Source organism: Portunus trituberculatus, chromosome 47, assembly GCF_017591435.1.
Source record: "Portunus trituberculatus isolate SZX2019 chromosome 47, ASM1759143v1, whole genome shotgun sequence".
Lineage (NCBI taxonomy): Eukaryota > Metazoa > Arthropoda > Malacostraca > Decapoda > Portunidae > Portunus > Portunus trituberculatus.
Window position 1 is genome coordinate 37,295,446 of NC_059301.1, and position 19,608 is coordinate 37,315,053.

At 39.3% G+C, this 19,608-nt stretch overlaps 1 protein-coding gene across 1 annotated transcript in view; it reads right to left on the bottom strand.

Moving 5' to 3' along the window:
• The window catches only part of LOC123520529, a 203,601-nt gene that overhangs the window by 38,070 nt on the left and 145,923 nt on the right, over nucleotides 1-19,608 (bottom strand). The window lies entirely within an intron of this gene.

Genomic DNA, 19,608 nt, shown 5'->3' on the forward strand with positions numbered 1-19,608 from the left:
AAAAAGCATAAGAATCAACTTCTCAAGTTTTACAGTGAGTGTGAGAGCAAGAAGAACATGGAGGTTCGTAGAACACTTAAGGACGGTAAAAGCAGTGATTTAGACAGTGCTCTCATACAGTGGTTTAAGCTTCGGTGCTCTGGTAACGTCCCTGTGTCCGGCAAGATGATAATGGCACAGGCAAAAATTTTCCATGATGAACTTAATTTACAACGTGTTTTTCTATATACTTCTGCATGTATATTTTCATGTTCAACTATTATATATCAAACCAATGTTACAGCTACACTTGTATAATGCAGGGTAAGTATATAGAGGGTGTTTTGGGGACCACCTATAGTTCGGAATTATCCATGGTCTAGCAAGTCTAATGTCCAGTGGTTGCCGGATTTGGGAGGTTCAACCTGTACAAAACTCCGGGAAACAGAAGGCTGCAAGGATATATATATATATATATATATATATATATATATATATATATATATATATATATATATATATATATATATATATATATATATATATATATATATATATATATGGAAAAATAAAAATGAGAAAGAAAGGAAGAGATACAATGAACTGGCGGCAGCAGTAAGGGAAAAAAATAAAGAAAGGTCAGAGGAGGAGAAAAAGGCATTTTTTTAGAGAATTCTAGGAGACAGGATAAGGAAATGGTATATAAGAGAGAAGGAAGGGGAAACAGTGGAGCAACTTCAACTAAAAGTGATAAGGGCAAGAAACTAAAAATGATGTATACGAACATTGATGGGGTTCTATCAAGTAAATCAGAACTGAAAGATTACATAAAGAAATGAGGCAATCAAAATAGACATAGATAATATATATAACGTATGGAGGAAAGACAGAGGGGGTAAAGGAGGAGGAGGAGTTATGATAATGTTAAGGAAAGAGTTGGTGGTAAACAAAGTGGAATATGGGGAAGGAAAAGCAGAAGTACTGTATATTAAGATGCATATTAATAAAAAAGAGATAACAATCATTGGAACGTATGTGCCACCGAAAGCAAATTCATGGACCAATCAAGAATATAAAGACATGATAGAAGACACAATGAGTCTAACGAGAGTCATTAAAGAAAAGAGAACAGTGTTATTAGTAGGAGACTTCAACTGTAAAGAAGTGGACTGGGAAAATTATGAAAGTGGTATGGGGGAAGAAGCCTTGAGAGAAAGATTCTTGAACCTAATGATAGACAATATGATGGACCAGAGAGTAAAGGAAAGCACAAGATTCAGAGAAAACAATGAGCCGGCGAGGTTGGACTTGGTTTTAACAAGGGGTATACAAATGAACGATGATATAAGATACAAGTGCCCATTGGGAAAGAGTGACCATGTAATTTTAGAAATGGATATAGAAGAGGGAAAAGAAGATAGAGACGAATCATACAAAGAAGACCAACTAAATTACAGAAAGGCTGATATTGAGAATCTCAAGAACTATTTCAAATACATTAACTGGGACTGGGAGGAGATGGAAAACACTGAAAGGGTGCAAAAGAAATATAATCTATTTTTGGAAATATACAGAACAGAAGTCAGGGAATATGTCCCGAAATATAGACCAAAAGAAGAAGGAAAAAAAGATTGATTTAACGCAAGGTGTGCCAGGGCAAAGGAGAAAAGAGATAGAGCATGGAAAAGGTGGAGGAGAAATAGAAATGCAGTAAATAAGGAAAACATCAAGACAGTGAGATATAAATATGTTAAAGTGAGGAAGGAAGAGGAGAGGAACTATGAAAGGGACATTGTTGAAAAATGCAAGGAGCAACTGAAATTGTTCTACAGATTCATCAATGGAAAAATAAGACAAAAAGAAACAATTGAAAGGTTAAAACGAGAGAATGGGATGGTGGAAGACCCAAAAAGTATGGCAGAACTGTTAAATTGTAAATTTCAAGAGGTTTTTACTAAGGAGTCCAAATTTGAAAGGCCACAGGGTAATAGAGAGACCATCTACATGAAAGAGATTAAAGTAACAAAGCTTGAAATAAAAGAGTTAACGAAGGAACTGGATGAAGAAAAGGCAATGGAACCGGATGAAGTCTCAGGCAGAATACTAAAAGAATGTAGGGAAGAACTAGCAAGTCCTATACACATCATAAAATGCTCAATAGAAAATGGAACAGTACCAGTAGAATGGAAAAAGAGCTGAGGTGGTTCCCATATATAAGAGCGGAAAGAAGGAAGAACCTTTAAATTACAGACTGGTATCACTAACTAGTGTAATATGTAAGATGTGTGAAAGAGTAATAAAGAAACAATGGATCGAGTTCCTTGAAGACAACAAATTATTATCAAATAGCCAATTTGGTTTTAGAAAAGGGCGGTCGTGTGTAACAAATTTACTGAGTCACACATGGTATAATGCTATATGTGCAAAAGCTAAAAAATGTAAGGATGCAGTTTGGAAAAAATTAAGAAAGCTTAGTGAAATAAAAAAAACAGACTGAAGTATAAAGAGGCACATAACAAATATATTAGAATAAGAAGAGAGAAAGAGAGAAATTTTGAGAAGGATATGGTGAAGAGATGTGAGGAGGAACCCAAGCTTTTCTATAAGTATATAAATGGAAAAATGACAGAGAGATTATTACTAAGTTAATTCAGGGAAATAGAATGTATGAAACACTGGAAAAAATTAATGAATTTATGAATAAGAGCTTGAAATCATTATTTAATGAAGAGGGATAGTTAACAGAGCCAAGGAACCAAGCAACACAGAAAGGATTAAGAAACATTGTGGTGCAAAAACAGGAAAATTATCGAATTACTAGAAAAGGTAGATAGTCTAAATTATAGTTCAGCGTTACTAACTAGTGTTGTAGGAAAGATTTGTGAAATTGTTATTAAAGAAAAAATATTAGAATATCTGGAGGAAAATTAAATAATAAATAGTTAACTCCAAATTTAGTTTCAGATAAGGAAAATCGTGTATAACAAATTTGCTAAGCTTATATACAAGAGTAACAAATAAAGTACAATGGAGAGTTAAGACAGTAAAGAAAAACTACAAATAATGCTAAACAGAGTGAAAAAAGAAAGTGAGTTCAAAGGATTGACAATCAATGTAAAGAAAACTAAATGGATGGTGATGTCAAAAAATGAATATATACCAAGAATGGAGCTAAGATGTGGAAATTGAATGGTGGAAAGGGTAGAGCAACTTAATTATTTGGTAAGTGTTGTGACCAAGGATGTAAGGTGTGATACAGATATAAAAAGGAGAAAAGGTGTAGCAAAAACCGTATTTTGTAATATGAGAAACCTATTGACAAACAGAAAGTTTTCTATTAAAACTAAAAAAAGTTTAACAAAAGCTCATGTGTGGTCAACATTGCTATATGGTGTGGAAAGTTGAACTATATCAGCAAAGATGGTGAAGAAGCTAGAGGCAATGGAGACGTGGCTGTGGAGAAGAATGATGAAAATCCCATGGACGGCAAGAAGGTCCAATGAGGAAGTGCTGGAGATGGTTGGGGAGAAAAGGGAGTTGATGGTGGCGGTGAGATCGAGACAATTGAATTTCTTTGGGCATGTGATAAGAAGAGAGGATTTGGAAAATATGATAGTCATGGAAATGGTGGAGGGAACCAGAAGAGAGGGAAGACCGAGAGTGAAATACATGGACGAATTGGTCAAGCTGGCACGAGGAAACATGACGAGTGGACAGTTCATCAGAGCCACGAGGGATAGAAGAGGGTGGAAGTCCATGGTTGCCCACGTCCTGAAGGATATGGCACTCTGGTAAGATAAGGTAACAATGGAGAGATGGATGGGTTGACACCATGTATTTAGATATTAAGAAGGCTTTCAACAGAGTATCACATAGAAGACTCCTCTGGAAAATACAACACATTGGATATGAATAGAGGGGAATATCTTGAATTGGATGAGACTACTTAACTCACAGACAGGGAAATGAGGACAATGATAAGAGACACCCCATCAAGCTGGAGCATACTAGTGGTGTTCCACGGGGTTCAGTGCTGGCACTAATTATGTTCCAAGCATACATTAACAATATACAAGAAGGTTCGAGTAGCTACATAAACTTGTTTGCAGATGATGCAAAACTTTTGAGAGTAATAAGGAACATCGGGGACTGTATGGAATTGCAGAAAGATATTGACAAGATCAGTGAATGAAACCAAACGTGGAAATTAAAATTTAATTCCAGGAAATGCCATATAATGGAAATGGGTAAAAGTAATACAAGACCTATATGGGAATATAAAATGGGAGAAGAGATTATAATGAAAAGGAGTGAAAAGAATGACAGGGCAGTGATTATACAAGAAACCCTGATTCCAGAAAGACACATAAATGGACTATTTGCTTCAAAATACAAGACACTGACTACCATTAGGGTGGCATTCAATTACACAGATAAGAGTATGATGAAAAAGATCATAACCACTATGATAAGACCTAGACTAGAATATGCAGCAGTGGTATGGTCACCATATAGGCAGAAAGACATCAAGAAACTAGAAAGAATCAAAAGGACCAGTAAAAAAGAAGCTCCCAGATATAAAGGATCTTTCCTATGAAGAATGACTGAAGGAAATAGAACTACGAACTTTAAAGGATAGATGGGAAAGAGAGGACCTAATAATGATGTATAAGTTAGTAAATAGTATGGAAAAGATAGATAGACAAGACCTGAGTATCACTGACACAGGATGGAGATAGATGAACAAGAGGACACTGCAAAAAGATCATGAAATGTCAGTGTCTGAGGAACATTAAAAAGTTAAGTTTTCTACATAGGACAGTGGATGTCTGAATAGATTGAGGGAAGAGATTGTAGCAGCACAAAGTGCTTCAAGAAAAAGTTGGAGAAATGTAGATATGGAGACAGGTAATTTATTATGAGTCCTGCTCAAAACTCTGTAATATACAACTAGGTAAATACACACACACACACACACACACACACAGGAATATGAAGAAATGAAATGATAAGAGATACAGGAACATGTCTGGAAGGAATGTTGAGTGGCTGTGAAAGAGCTATAATGATGGGAGATTTTCATTGTAAAGAGGTGTGTTGGGAGGACTGGTCAATGGAAGGATCAGAGACAACACGGGAAATACACTATTGACGCTGGTAATGGAAAATGTGTTAACTCAGTGGGTCAAAGAAGATACTAGGTTTGACGGAGAAGGAGCATCATCAAGACTGGACTTAGTCTTTAGTACAGAGCCAATGATCATTGAGGAGATGAGGGTGAAGTGCCCTTTAGCAAAGAGTGATCATGCAGTTTTGGAGTTCAAGGTGATGGATGAAGAGAAATTTAGAAGAAATGAAGAATATAAAGTGGGAAGATGGAATTATGCCAAGACGGATTTTGGAAACTTAAGGAAATTTTTTCAAGAGACAAATTGGATGAACTTCAAGAGTGCTAAGGGAGCAAATTAAAAGTGGAAGGAATTTATAAAAATATACAAAGAAGGCGAGAAGAAATTTGTACCAGTAAGACAACATAGAGAAGTTGGGAAGCAGGACTGGTTTAATGATAGATGTGAAAAGGCTAGAAAAAGAAAAGAGGATGCATGGAAGAGGTGGAGAAGGAAAAGACAGATAAATCAGTGGGAAAGTTACAAAAGAGCAAGAAATTAATATGTGTGGATTAGAAGAGAAGAGAGAAAGAAACAGGAAAAAAGATATACAGGCAACCCCCGTTTAACGAAGGGGTTACGTTCCTAAAAAAACATTTCGTTAAGGGAACCGATTATAACAAGTTTAACCCCTGATTTGAACTTCCATTGAAAGTAAGCAAAGCGAGAGTGCATCATAGTACAGTAAAAGGTTTAATGAAAGTAAGAATTATGAAGTTAAACATTTAGGTAGTTTAATTTAAGTCATTATAATGTACACTAATGTATGTATGCATGTAACTTTATAATGTTGATGATCTTAACTTTATGAAGGGAGGAAGAATGAAACGGGAAAGACACTAACCGGCAACCTGTGGAATGTAAACAAAATGCGCATCATTGTACTGCATACAAAACTTATGTACCACATTTCCACAAGGTTTTCTATTTTATCCATTGTAGAGTCAAGAGTTCAGGTGGTTCTTTTAGCTTGCAAGGAAGATACGGTCTCACCAGCTTCCTTAATAGAGTCTGCTGACTTGAAAATAGAGACAGTATAATATGGAGTCAAGATAGTGGCCAGCACTGCTATAGTTTTCTGGCCACTCTCATGTCTGTGAATAATATCTAGCTTCATTTGGACAGTAAGAGACTTCCTGGTCTTCTTACGAACACTAGGCCAATTGCAGGGCGTTTTGGTGGTAAGTTGAGCTAGGAGAGACAAGCTGCTGCTGAGGCTGTTATGTTTTGACTGGGGAGTGAGTGTTGCGCGTGTTGTCCACGAGAGGCTTGATCTTGATCTTGATCTTTATTCTATAGGTGTCCCAGGATTTTTCCTGAGGCAGGCCTTAGTACCAGCAGCTCCTGGTGTATTCAAAAGCCTGTCAGCTTGCGTGATATGGTGGGGCTTTCAAATTTGGAAAAAAATTTCCTGGATAAAACTTCGTTAAAACGAGTTTGGTGTTCGTTAAACGAGCACATGGTAGTAAAATTAAACCTTCGTTGTAGCGAAATTTAGTTGTGTGAACCTTCGTTAAACGGGGGTTGTCTGTAATTGATAAATGTAAAGACCAACCAAGGCTTTTTTACAGACATGTGAACAACAACATCAAAAATAGAGAAAGTATTGAAAGTTTAAAGTGAATGGAGTCTGCAGTGAGGATCCCAGGGAAATGGCAGATGTTATGAACGGATGCTTTCGGAAGGTATTCACAAAGGAGATTGCTTTTGACAAGCTACTGGTAATGGAACGAAAAGGGACTATGGAGGAGTTTCAAGTAACTGTAGAGGAGATAAAGAATATGATGGGGAGTCTAGAGGTGAGAAAAGCTGTGGGACCCGATGGGGTATCAGGATGGATTTTAAGAGAATGCAGGGAACAACTGGCAGAAAAAGTTTGTGAAGTAATTGATGCCTCATTAAGGGAAGGTGTAGTGCCCCAAGACTGAAAAAGAGCTAACATTGTTTCAATTTATAAAACAGGTAACAAGAGAGACCCATTAAACTATAGACCAGTGTCACTCACAAGTGTGGTGGCTAAGATGTGTGAGAGGGTGGTGAAGAATAGATGGACAGATTTCTTGGAGAAGAATGACATACTTTGTGATTGTCAATTTGGTTTTAGAAGAGGGCATTCATGTTCGACAAACCTGATATGTTACTATTCGAGGGTGATAGATGTAATACAAGAAAAAGATGGTTGGGCTGATGAAATATATCTGGATTTAAAAAAGGCTTTTGATAAGGTACCACACCAGAGACTGATCTGGAAACTTGAAATGGTAGGAAGAGTGCATGGCAGTTTGCTAAAATGGATGGAAAACTTTTTGGTGGGAAGAGAAATGAGAACAATAATTAAGGACAGACCATCAGAGTGGGGCTTGGGGGAGAGTGGAGTCTCACAGGGATCGGTGTTGGCACCAGTAATGTTTGCGGTCTATATAAATGACATGGTGGATGGGGTGTCCAGTTATGTGAGCCTATTTGCAGACGATGCAAAATTGTTAAGGAAAGTGAGATGTGCCAAAGATTGCGAATTACTTCAGGAAGACTTGGACAGAATATGGAAATGGAGCTGTACATGGCAAATGGAGTTCAACATGACAAAATGCAGGAAATTAGAGTTTGGCAAGAGTGAAAGAAGAATCAGAGGTATGTACAAGATAGGAAATGAAGACATAAAAACCAGTAATGAAGAAAAAAATCTTGGGGTGACAATTACCAATGACCTATCGCCAGAGAGACATATAAACAAAATATTTGGAGAAGTATGGAACTTATTGAGAAACATAAGTGGCGTTCGTATATTTAGATGAGGAAATGATGAAGAAAATAATTACTGCAATGATAAGACCAAGGCTTGAATATGCAACAATAGAGTGGGCTCTGAACTTGAAGAAACACATAAGAAAATTAGAGAAAGTACAGAGGGTTGCGACAAAAATGGTGCCTGACTTGAGAGATTTTACTTATGAGGACAGACTGAACAGGATGCAACTTCCGACCCTGGAAAACAGAAGAGAGAGGCAAGACCTGATAGCGATATACAGAGTGATGAATGGCATGGAAAAAATGGACAGGGAAGATCTGTGTATGTGGAATGAAAGTGTCGAGAGGGCATGCAAAAAAACTAAAGATGGCCACTTATAGGAGAGATGTGAAAAAAATATAGCTTCCCTCATAGAAGTGTGTAAGCATGGAAAAGTTTGGATGTGGAAGTGGTCAATGCAAGGAATGTTCATGATTTTAAGAAAAGTTGGACATTAGCAGATATGGAGACGGGACAGTACGAGCGTAGCTCTTTTCCTGTATGTTACAATTAGGTAAATACAATTAGGTAAATACACACACACACTTGACCTCACTCGGGTCGGACGTGTGACCTTGGCGCTCTCGGGCAGCCACGGCCAGCCTGTTGGCTTCCCCCCCTCCCCCTTTGTTATTTGTTATAAGTTATTAATAGGTTAATTAGTGCTCCCCCTGGTGTTATAATATAAACAATTTTGGATATTATAAATGAGTGCACGTCTGGACAAACAGTGAAATGAGTGCTGCAGTGCTAAGCTACGGACGCGGTGCCCTTATACACCGTAGACGTGAGGCTGGGTACCCTCCATCAGAGGTCATTCAACGCCTGAAAAACTTAGTTATTTTGGAATCGTGGATCGAAGGGAGGAAGGAGTGTGGTGCGTTCCATCAAAGTGAACACATCTATCGTGAGGAAGGGGCAGAAGGTTGAGGAGAGGGAATACAAACACTTTGAAGTTCTGCACGTGTGGTATAGTCTTCCCTCTCTCCTCCTTTCCAACATAACATCACTGGCGAACAAGATGGACGAGTTGATAGTGTCAGTGAGATCTAACTGTGCAGACATTGTGGCGATCACGGAGGCGTGGCAGATAACTCCTGAGGTGTATTTACCTATTTATCTATTTGTGTATTACAGGGCCCGAGCTAAGCTCTCTGTGTCCTGTCTCATGTCCACTCCTGCCATATCTCTCTTTCATCTGATTGACACACACAGCATCAACGACATCACTACTCAGTTTATTCCACTTATCAATATTAAGTGCGGGAAACTGTACTTTCTCACGTCATTTCGATAGATGTCCTTTATTAGTTTTTTTCCATGTCCTCGGAGGTAATTACTTGCAGTCACCTTTATCAATTCTCTGTCCAGTATGTCAATCTTGTTCACCAATTTATACATAGTTATTATGTCTCCTCTTGTTCTTCTCTCTTCTAGTGTGGTCAGCCCCAGCTTCCTCAGTCTTTCCTCATAGTCTAACTCCCTGAGTCCTGGTACCATCCTTGTTGCTAGCCTCTGTACCCTTTCCACCTTCTTCACATTTTTCTTCATATGCGGTGACCAGACGCAAGCTGCATATTCTAACTGGGGTCTTATTAAGGTGCATAATATCTTCTTCATCATTCCTTCATCTAGGTAGTGGAATGCAAGGCCAATATTTTGAAGCATGTTATATGTTTTCCCAAATATCTTGTTAATGTGTTTCTCCTGTGACAGAGTGTTTTGCACTGTTACTCCTAAGTCTTTCTCCTCATTGGTCTCTTCAATCTTCTCACCACCCAGCCTGTAATCCCTGTTTGGTCTGTATCTACTTCTTCTCATTTTCATAACATGGCTCTTGTTTATATTGAATTCCATCTGCCACTCTTTACTCCACTCATATATTTTGTCAAGATCTTCCTGTAGCTTGTTACAATCTTCCACATTCTTTACTCTCCGCATAATTTTAGTATCGTCGGCAAACATATTCATGTAACTGTCAATTCCTACTGGCATATCATTAATATAAATCAAAAAACATGATGGGACCAAGCACTGACCCTTGTGGAACTCCAATGGTTACCTTCTTCCACTCGGACTTCCTTTCCTTCACCACTGTTCGCATTTCTCTTCCCACTAAGTAATTTTCCATCCATTTTGTTAGTTTATCACTTACTCCTCCAATTTTCTTTAGTTTCCACATCAGTCTATTGTGAGGCACTTTATCAAAGGCCTTTCTCAAGTCCAGGTAAATAGCATCCACCCATCCCTCTCTATGTTGTAGTATGTCAGTCACTCTTGAATAAAAACATAATAAATTGGATATGCACGATCTTCCTTTTCTGAAACCAAACTGCCTTTCACTCAGAATGTTTTCACTTTCTAGATACTCACTTCACTTAGCTTTAATTACTTCTTCACATACCTTGCACAATATACTAGTCAACGATACTGGTCTGTAATTTAACGGTTCCATTCTACTACCATTTTTATATATAGGCACAATGTCAGCTCTTTTCCAATCTTTCGGGACTATTCTTGTTCGTATGGAGGTTTCCACAATATCAAATACAGGGTTCAACAATTGATCCTTACATTCTTTTAGCAACCTTCCAGATATGCCATCAGGCCCCATGGATTTATTAATATCCAAATTGCTTATAATTTTCCTTACATCTTCTTTAGTAACCATGATGTCTTGCAGTTGCTTTATCTCCGTTGGCCTTTCTCCTATAAAATACTCCTCCTTTGTAAACACTTTGCAAAAGTTGTCGTTCAAAATTCCAGCTATATCTCTAGCATCCTCATATACTACTTCCCCCATTTTTACCTTTTCTATTGCCTCCCTTTTATTTAGTTTTCCATTTATGAATTTGTAAAACATTTTTGGGTCACTATCACAGTTTTCCACCACTCTCTGTTCATATTCCTTTTGTGCTGTTCTCCTTACTTCAACATATCTATTCCTTACTCTTTTGTAAACTTCTCTTGATAATACATCACTGTTTTTCTTAAGTTTCTTCCATGCCTTTTCTTTGTTCTTTTTTGCTTCTTCACAATTTCTAGTAAACCACTGTTTATTCTTTAAAGTCCTCTTTCTGTGATATGGGACAAATCTTTTCACAGCAGAGTTATATAAATCCATAAATTTATCGTATTTCAATTGCATATCTCCTTCCTGGTATACCACAGTCCAGTCAATTTCATTAAAGAACTCCCTCATATGGTTATAATTTGCTCTAGTATAATTTAATTTTTCCTCCCTGTGTTCCACAATCCTATCTGTGCTTATTTCTGTATCCAGCTTAAAGTTTAGGACATCATGGTTGCTTTTCCCCAAGGGACATTCATGCTCAATTTCTTCTTTTAGGGAGATGCCCCTGGTAAATACCAAATCCAACCTTGCTGAAACATCTTGTCCCCTGCACCTTGTTGGTGATCTCACCCACTGTGTCATCAAGTTATTTGTTGCTACGTTTAACAATTCCTCTGCCCACTCACCACCGTTTACCACTTCGGAGTCTTCCCACACTATTTCCTTACAATTAAAGTTCCCGACTATCATCACTCTGTCCTTTCTGGTGAGTTCATGCTTCATTCTGCCCAAAGTATTTCTCATCACCATTTGATACTGTTCATATTCCCAAGCACTGGTTCTGGGTGGTATGTATACTGTTATAATATTAATGTCTCTCTTACCATCTGTTATAAGCATACTTATCACTTCTTCATTTCCCTTATTTTAGTTCACCTCCTTCACTATCAGATCTTCCTTAGTAAGAACCATTATACCACCACCTCCTTTATTTTTTCTATAATTTCTCCATATTCTGTAGTGTTTGACATCAAACCAATCTAACTTTATTTTGGGCCTTAATTTTGTTTCCACCACGCACATTATGTCCGGTTCACTGTTTCTTAGGTAATCCATACATTCTAGCCTCTTAGACAGAAATCCATCTATATTCGTGTAAGTCACTTGAATTCCATTCCTGGTCTCTTTCTTTGATGTTTCTGTCAGTGTAATGACTATTCCGTCTGTTTTATCCACCACTTCTTCAGCTTCCCATTTCTCATCCTCCAAAATAACTTAGTCTTTTCCTCCTCGGTTCGTACGTCATTCCTCTCTCTCACCTCAGTTACAAGCTCTTTCACTTTCATCTGTTCATCCTGTGACATATTTCTTCTTATGTAAATTGTTTTGGTCTCCTCAGAGTCCTTAAGTTTCCAAGCTCTCCTCAGCAAGGCCTCAGCTGCCACCTGAGACTTTAATTTCAATTTCAATGGTCTACTTTTACCTTCCTCAAAAGTTTCTAGTCTAACACTTTCTTCTACCTCAGCATATAGGCACTCTTCCTCTTCTGAGATCTTATTCAGTAAAGACTTAATCCTGTCATTTTCCTTATCTCTCCTATCTTGCCAGTTCCTGGTTTTTTCCTCCCTCAATCCTGTTATGTTCATGCATTTTTTTTTTTTTTTCAGTAATATCTCTCACTACATACTCATTTTCCTTTAATGCCTTTACCATTTCACTCTGTGTAATCACTTTATTTTCTTCTTCCTGCTTTTTCAATATCTCCCTAAAGGACTTTTGTACTTCCTGGTGTTCCTGCTTCACTTCTTTCATCTTAGTATCTATTAGGTTCAGGCATTCCTCCTTCCCCAGGTCCCCTTCAGATATTTTCTTCTCCATTTCGAGGAGTTTAGCCTTCATCTCATCACATTGTTTCCTTAGCTGTTTGTTTTCTTTCTCCATTTCAACTTTTTCCCTCAACAACTCTTTGTTCTCTATCGTTAACAAATAGATTTCTTTTTTGAAGGACTCGTTTTCCGCTAAGACTCTATCCAGTTTTTCTTCTATGGAACTAATGCTTAGAAACTTACTTTCTAATGCCTGGATTCTTGCATCCATGTCAAATTTTTCAAACCCTCTTGGAGTGGTAACAAAACCTTCAAAGTCCCTGGCTGGAGTGGACATCGTGGTATTTATCGCTGGTCTTATCCAAAACAAACACCGTGGACAATCTCCGCTCAGGGACCACCCTCCATATCCTGCTTGAAGTATGATTCAAGATTACCAGCTGTTCCACCACCTCAGGAATCAGCACAGGGGGGGAGGAGTGGGCCTGTTTTCCCGCTCTGACCTCAGCCCCTCACACCTACACGTCGATGTCCCCGCTGGATTGGAAGCCCTGTGGGTGAAGGTTACCCCCCCTGCCACCCCCGCAACACAGCCTCCATCATTGTGTGTGTTGTCTACCACCCTCCACGGGCTGCCACTGCACGGTTGCTCACTGATCACATCATCGAGACTGCTGATGCTCTACGGGTGAGATTTCCTGCAGCCAAGCTGGTAATCTGTGGTGACTTCAACTGCTTGGATGTCAGTGAAATCCTGCACCAGCTACACCTCACCCAGGTCGTGGACTTCCCCACCCACCACCAGTCCACCCTCGACATTATCATGACAGACCTGAGCCAGCAGTACTCGCCTCCCAAGCCACTCCCCTCCATGGGACGCAGCACCCACCTCTCCATCCTGTGGACACCCACCCCCACCACCTCGGTTCCCAGGTCAACTGTCACCAGATCCCACAGGCGCATGCCTGACTCGGCCATGAGGGAATTTGGGCAGTGGCTGACACATCACCCGTGGACCGAGGTACTGGATGAGGAAGACGTCCACACAAAATGGCGGAACTACTTCACCACCACAACGGAAGCCTTCCACCACCACTTCCCCACCAAGAACATCACAGTGGACCCATCTGATGCCCCTTGGATGACGCCCTGCATCAAACGACTCCTTCATCAGCGTGACAGGGCTTTCCACTCTAGCCCTGACCAGTACAGGAGATTAAAGAACAGAGTTATCAGGGAGATCAAAACATCCAAGGCAAGCTACTACCCAGACAAAATTCACCATCTCAAGCTTGCTAACAACAGACAGTGGTACAACAAGATTAAGCCTTTGTGTGGTTTACAAAAACAAGCCTCTTCTCTTCCCTGTATTTCACACCTTTCACCTGACAACGCGGCCGAAAAGATTAACGGTCACTTCGCTGCGATCTGTCAGACACTCCCTCCCCTTCACTCTACTACTCTCCCAGCCTACCTCCCTGCCCCCTTCCCTCCACCCCCTGTCTAGGAGGTTGATGTTTACAGGAAGCTTCTTAAATTTAAACTAAACAGATCCACCACTCCCACTGATCTCCCCATCAAAATTTACAGAGAATTTGCCCCAGAACTTGCCACATCCCTTTGCTCTATCATCAACGCCTCCCTTTCTCAACATTCCTGCCCTGATGACTGGAAGACATCTTACGTCACCCCTCCCCAAAACTTCCAATCCACAGTCACTGAATGATCTAAAACCAGTCGCCATCACCCCTATACCCAGCCTTATCTGTGAAGATTTTGTGTTCGACTGGGCCTATAACAAAATTTGTAACTCTATTGACACACAACAATTTGGTAATATTAAATCCACCTCCACATCTCACTACCTTGTCAGCTTCCTGGAATTTGTCCACAGCCACCTGGACAAACGCAACACTTCTCTAGCTATTGCTTTTGTGGACTTCAGAAAGGCCTTTGATCTTGTTGATCACACTGTTGTGATAAAGAAAGCCATCACTCTGGGTCTCTCTCCCTACCTGATAGCATGGCTGGCAGACTTCCTCACAGGAAGGCGTCAGGCCGTTCGTTATCAGGGCTCTGTCTTCTCTTTCCAACAGCTCACATGTGGGGTCCCTCAGGGGACCAAGATAGGTCCTCTATGCTTCCTCATCCTTATCAACGATGCTCTCGTCCACACCCCCCACTGCTGGAAGTATGTGGACAACTGCACCGTGGGCGTACCCGTCAACAACACCAACACAGACTTCTCAGCAGCACTTCAGTCCACTCTTAACCAACTACAGACGTGGACGGAGGACAACAAAATGACCATCAACCACACCAAGACCGTGGTGATGCACATTTGTACCTCCACAGCAGCAGTCCCCCCTCCCCAGCTATCTGTGGGCCCTCACTCCCTCCAGGTGGTCCACAGCACCAAGCTTCTAGGTGTCTTGCTGGACGATCAATTATCATGGAAGGAGCATGTTTCCACCATCATCAGGTCAAGCTCATACAAGATCTATATGCTGTGCCGACTCAGGTCCCTGGGTGCACCAGCAGATGAGCTGAGGGGAGTGTACCTCACCTTTATACTCCCTAAGCTCATGTACGCCTCCCCAGCATGGTCCTCCTCCCTGAACCTCACACAACGACAACAGCTGGAAAGGGTTCAGAAGAGGGCGTTCAGGGTCATCCTTGGGCCTGCCTACAGGTCCTACGAGGACGCCCTGACCTGCCTGAGTCTGCCGAGGCTGGCCACAAGACACCAGGAAGCCTTGGAAAAATTTGGGGAAGGGCTGCTGCATCATCCACGTCTCCACCACCTGCTACCCCCAGACGTGCCTCTTCCTGCCCGCGCCACCCGACACCAGAATCACATGGCGCCCTTAAGAGCACCGTGCACTGACCGGTACCACCTTAGCGCGGTGCCCACTATGGTGCGAGCCATAAATAAATAAATCAATAAGTAAATTCTTGGTTAAGTTAGATCCATAGTAAGGTTAAGCATTTCATTGTTTTAATGTTCCCCCCCTGTACATTTTCTGTGTAAATCTTTTGTTGCACTGCCAAATTAATAAACCGTATATTATTATTACTATTATTATTATTACACACAAACACAGCAACGACACCATCTGAGGTGGAAGTGCAAACAACAGCTCCGGAATTGGTTATACTGCCAAGTGCTGACTACGAAGCCCAGCAGACATGGTGATGTATCACAATGAGAGTGGAGGCTAGGTTAGTGATCCTGTCTCCTAAATTATATTGAACTTGCTTGTGTTGAGGTAAAAAAAAGTATAGAAGGGGATGGGAATATAGATGGCACTGCTGCCAATGTAGACAGGAGGATCCAGACCAAAAGGAGCCAGGAACGAGATGATAGAAACACTTTTGGGATTATGACAGCTGGGAGGTTGGAGTAACCAAAGAGAATTTTCTGGATTTAAGGAGGAAAAAAAACATGCGAAGGACAATAACAGTGAAAAAAAAAAATTAGGTATCTGAGAGAGATGATTGCCGGGATTTTTGAGAAGCAGGATCAAATGATTGTGGAGAACTGAGAGCTAAGGGAAAAGTGTGAGAAGCTAGAGAATACTGTTAAAATGAACAATGACAAGAAGATAACTCTGGATGAAATTAAAAGAGAAAATTGCCCTTAAGTGCAAAATATAAGGATAATGAAGTTGAGCTACAAGGACTAGAGGAAAAGTTAGCCACTAATGTGAGGGCAGAAAAGGTGACATGTAACAAAACTGGAAGAAGGTCTGGAAATAAGAACAAGAGGAAGAAAAAGTGAATTTTGCGGAAGTAATTAAACAACAAATAAGAGAAAAAACGAAGGACACAGTTATACAAGTGACCAAAGGAAAGGAAGAGCTAGTGAGAGATATAGTAGATAAAAAGAAAAATATGGTTATATATGGACTACATGAAAAAACAACAATGAAATATGTAAAGGAGGAGGAGAAAGAGATAGTACAGCAAATTATCTCAGTGGCTCAAGATGAAGAACATAGTCTAGAAACAGAAATATAAGAAATACACAGACTTGGTAAATATAGTGAGGGGACTAAAAGACTGCTAAAAGTTAAAATGAGGTTGCAAGTAGGGTAAAAGAAATTCTAGCGAGGACTGGAAAGCTTGCTAGAAAGACAGAATATAACAACATTTGGATAAGGAAAGATATAAACCAGGAAAAAAGAGAAAAAAGAAAGAGAACCGAGAAGTGAAGCTAAGGAAAAAACGAGAGAAGGACAGGGAATGAGAAGAAATTTTACTGGAGAGTGCTAAACATGAGGCTGGTGTATTCAGGAAGGGAATGGAAAGCATTAAGAGTCATGTATACAAATATAGATTGATTTATTAATATCAGGAAGATTGGAAGTGTTAAATTACATATTGGAGAAGATGTGGTATGTATAGCAGAAACAAAGTTAAGCAAGGACATCCAAGTAAATTCTAAAAAACAGGGATAAAATGTTTGAAGGAGAGACAGAAGGGGAAAAGTAAAATGCGCAGTATTGAAAATGACTTGAGAGAATATATGTATACATGAAAGAGGCACAATACGGAAATGGACTGGTAGAGATTTTAAGCATAATAATTAGGATCAGTGGGAGGGAAAGGAGATTGTAGTAATGTATATGCCACCAAAAAGGCTTGATGTACATAAAAAAATGCAAAATGAAGTGAAAATTTGCTTGGTCAATATGTTAAGAAAAGGCAGAAGAGTGCTACTTGTTGGGAATCTAAACTGCAAACATGTAAATTGGGAAGAATGGATGTAAACAGTCACGCTGGATGATGTGGGAAAGAAGTGTTACATCTGGCATTGGTATACACAGTGGACCAATGGGTGATGGACCATACAAGGTATAGAGGGGAAGAAGAACCATCTATGCTGAATTTGCTATTTCCCCTCCACCTCCCCCAAAAAATGAAAACAGAGCCTTTTCCAATCATCAAATATCATAGCACAATGTGAAAATGTAATGAGGGATGAAAACAAAAATGACTGAATCATGCCAAAACAAATTTTAAACGATTAAGAAATTACTTTGGTAGTAGTGATTGGAAGAAAATCATGCAAGGGAAGACAGTTTCAGAGAAATATGAAATATTCCTACACAAATACAATGTGGGGGTAAAAAGATATGTTCCCAAATGCAGAGTAAAAGGGAGCAAACACACATGGTATAATGCTACATGTGCAAAAGCTAAGAAGTGTAACGATGCAGCTTAAAAAAAATTTAAGAAACAATGAAATGAAGAAAAAAAGGAAGCAGTATGAGGAGGCACAAAACAAATATATCAGAATAACAAGGGAGGAGAAGAGAAATTTTGAAAGGGATATTGTGAAAAGATGTGAAGAGGAGTCCAAGTTTTTTTTTAAATATATAAATGTAAAGATGATGAATAGAGAGACCATCACTAAGTCAATCAAGTGAAATAGGACATGTGAAATAATGGAAGAAATTAGTAAACTTGTGAATGAAAAGAGAGATTTCATAGAACCAATCAACCAAGTGACACAGGAAGAATTGAGATGCATGCATTGTGGTGTATAAACAGAAAATGATCAAATTATTAGAAAAGGTAGAAGTAAGAAAGGCAGTGGGGCCAAATGGAGTGTCAGGATGAACACTGAATGTTGAGAACAACTGGTGGAACTAATTCAAGATATGATCAACAGCTCTTTAATGGGATGGAAAGTACCAAGGGAATGGAAATGAGGAAATATAGCCCCAATATACAAAGGAGGATAAAAGACCCGAGTCCCTAAATCAGTGTCACTGACTAGTGTTATGGGAAAGATCTGTGAAATTGTAATTAAAGAAAAATGGTTAAAATATCTGGAGGAAAATGAATTAATAAATAACTCCAAATTTGGTTTCAGAAAAGGAAGGTTATGCATAACAAATTTACAAAGCTTTTATACAAGAGTAATAGATAAAGTACAACGGAAAAATGGAATAGTTTCCCACAAAGATGTAATGAGATGTGGAACAGTTTGAATGAAGAAGTAGTGTCTGCAACGAGTGTGCATACTTTTAAAGTAAGATTGGATAAGTGTAGATATGGAGCATAAAGCCCAGGCCCTGTAAAACTACAACTAGGTAAATACACACACACGAACTGGATCCTGAAGGAGTGTAGTCCACAACTAGCCAAGGTGATACACAACATAATCAGCATCACTCTGTAGGAAGGTAGAGTGTCTAAAGATTGAAAGCAAGCAGATATCATTCCAATTTACAAGGCTGATAGTGAAGACCTATCTATAGATCAATATCAATGACAAGTACGGTAGTGAAAATTTGTGAAGAGATCATAAAGAGCAGGTGAGTAAAATACCTAGAAGACAACAATGTGATAACAGAGAGACAATTTGGATTCAAAGAGGGAATAAGACATTTTTAAACAAATTTCATTAGCTTCTATTCAAGAGTGATGAATATAGTGCAAGAGAAAGATGGATGGGTTAACTGCATGTATTTGGACTCTTAAAAAAAAAAAATTTGATAATGTACCTTACCAAAGGTTAATAAGGAAACTGAAAATATAAAAGGACTAGGGAGATCAATATTAGTGGATAACTGATTTTTGACAGATAGAAATGAGAACAGTACTCATGAGGTAGTAAGTCAAAGTGGGCAGTGGTAATAAGCAGAGTCCTACAAGGCTCCATATTAGCACCAATCATGTTTATAATATTGTAATGAAGAAGGGGGAGGAAGATAGAGTGTGAGTGCTGTGAGGGTTGTGGAGTTGCTCTGGTAAGCAGCAAGTAAGAGGGATACATAACAATATATACAGTAGACTCAATACTCGAATGTCTTAATGGTTGAACTTTTCAATACTTGAACACAAAAGTTCAATTTAATACTAAAAAAAAAAAAATACCTGATAGTCAAACGTCTACACACGTGCTTGTAAACCAGGAGGCAGAGGCGTAGTGAATAAGGTGATGAGCATGGGATAGGTCATCCACGTCCACACATAGGTTCGAATCTGACCACATACCGCTTTGAAGCTATGCCATTTGTAGAGTGGTTCAAAGTTACCTAC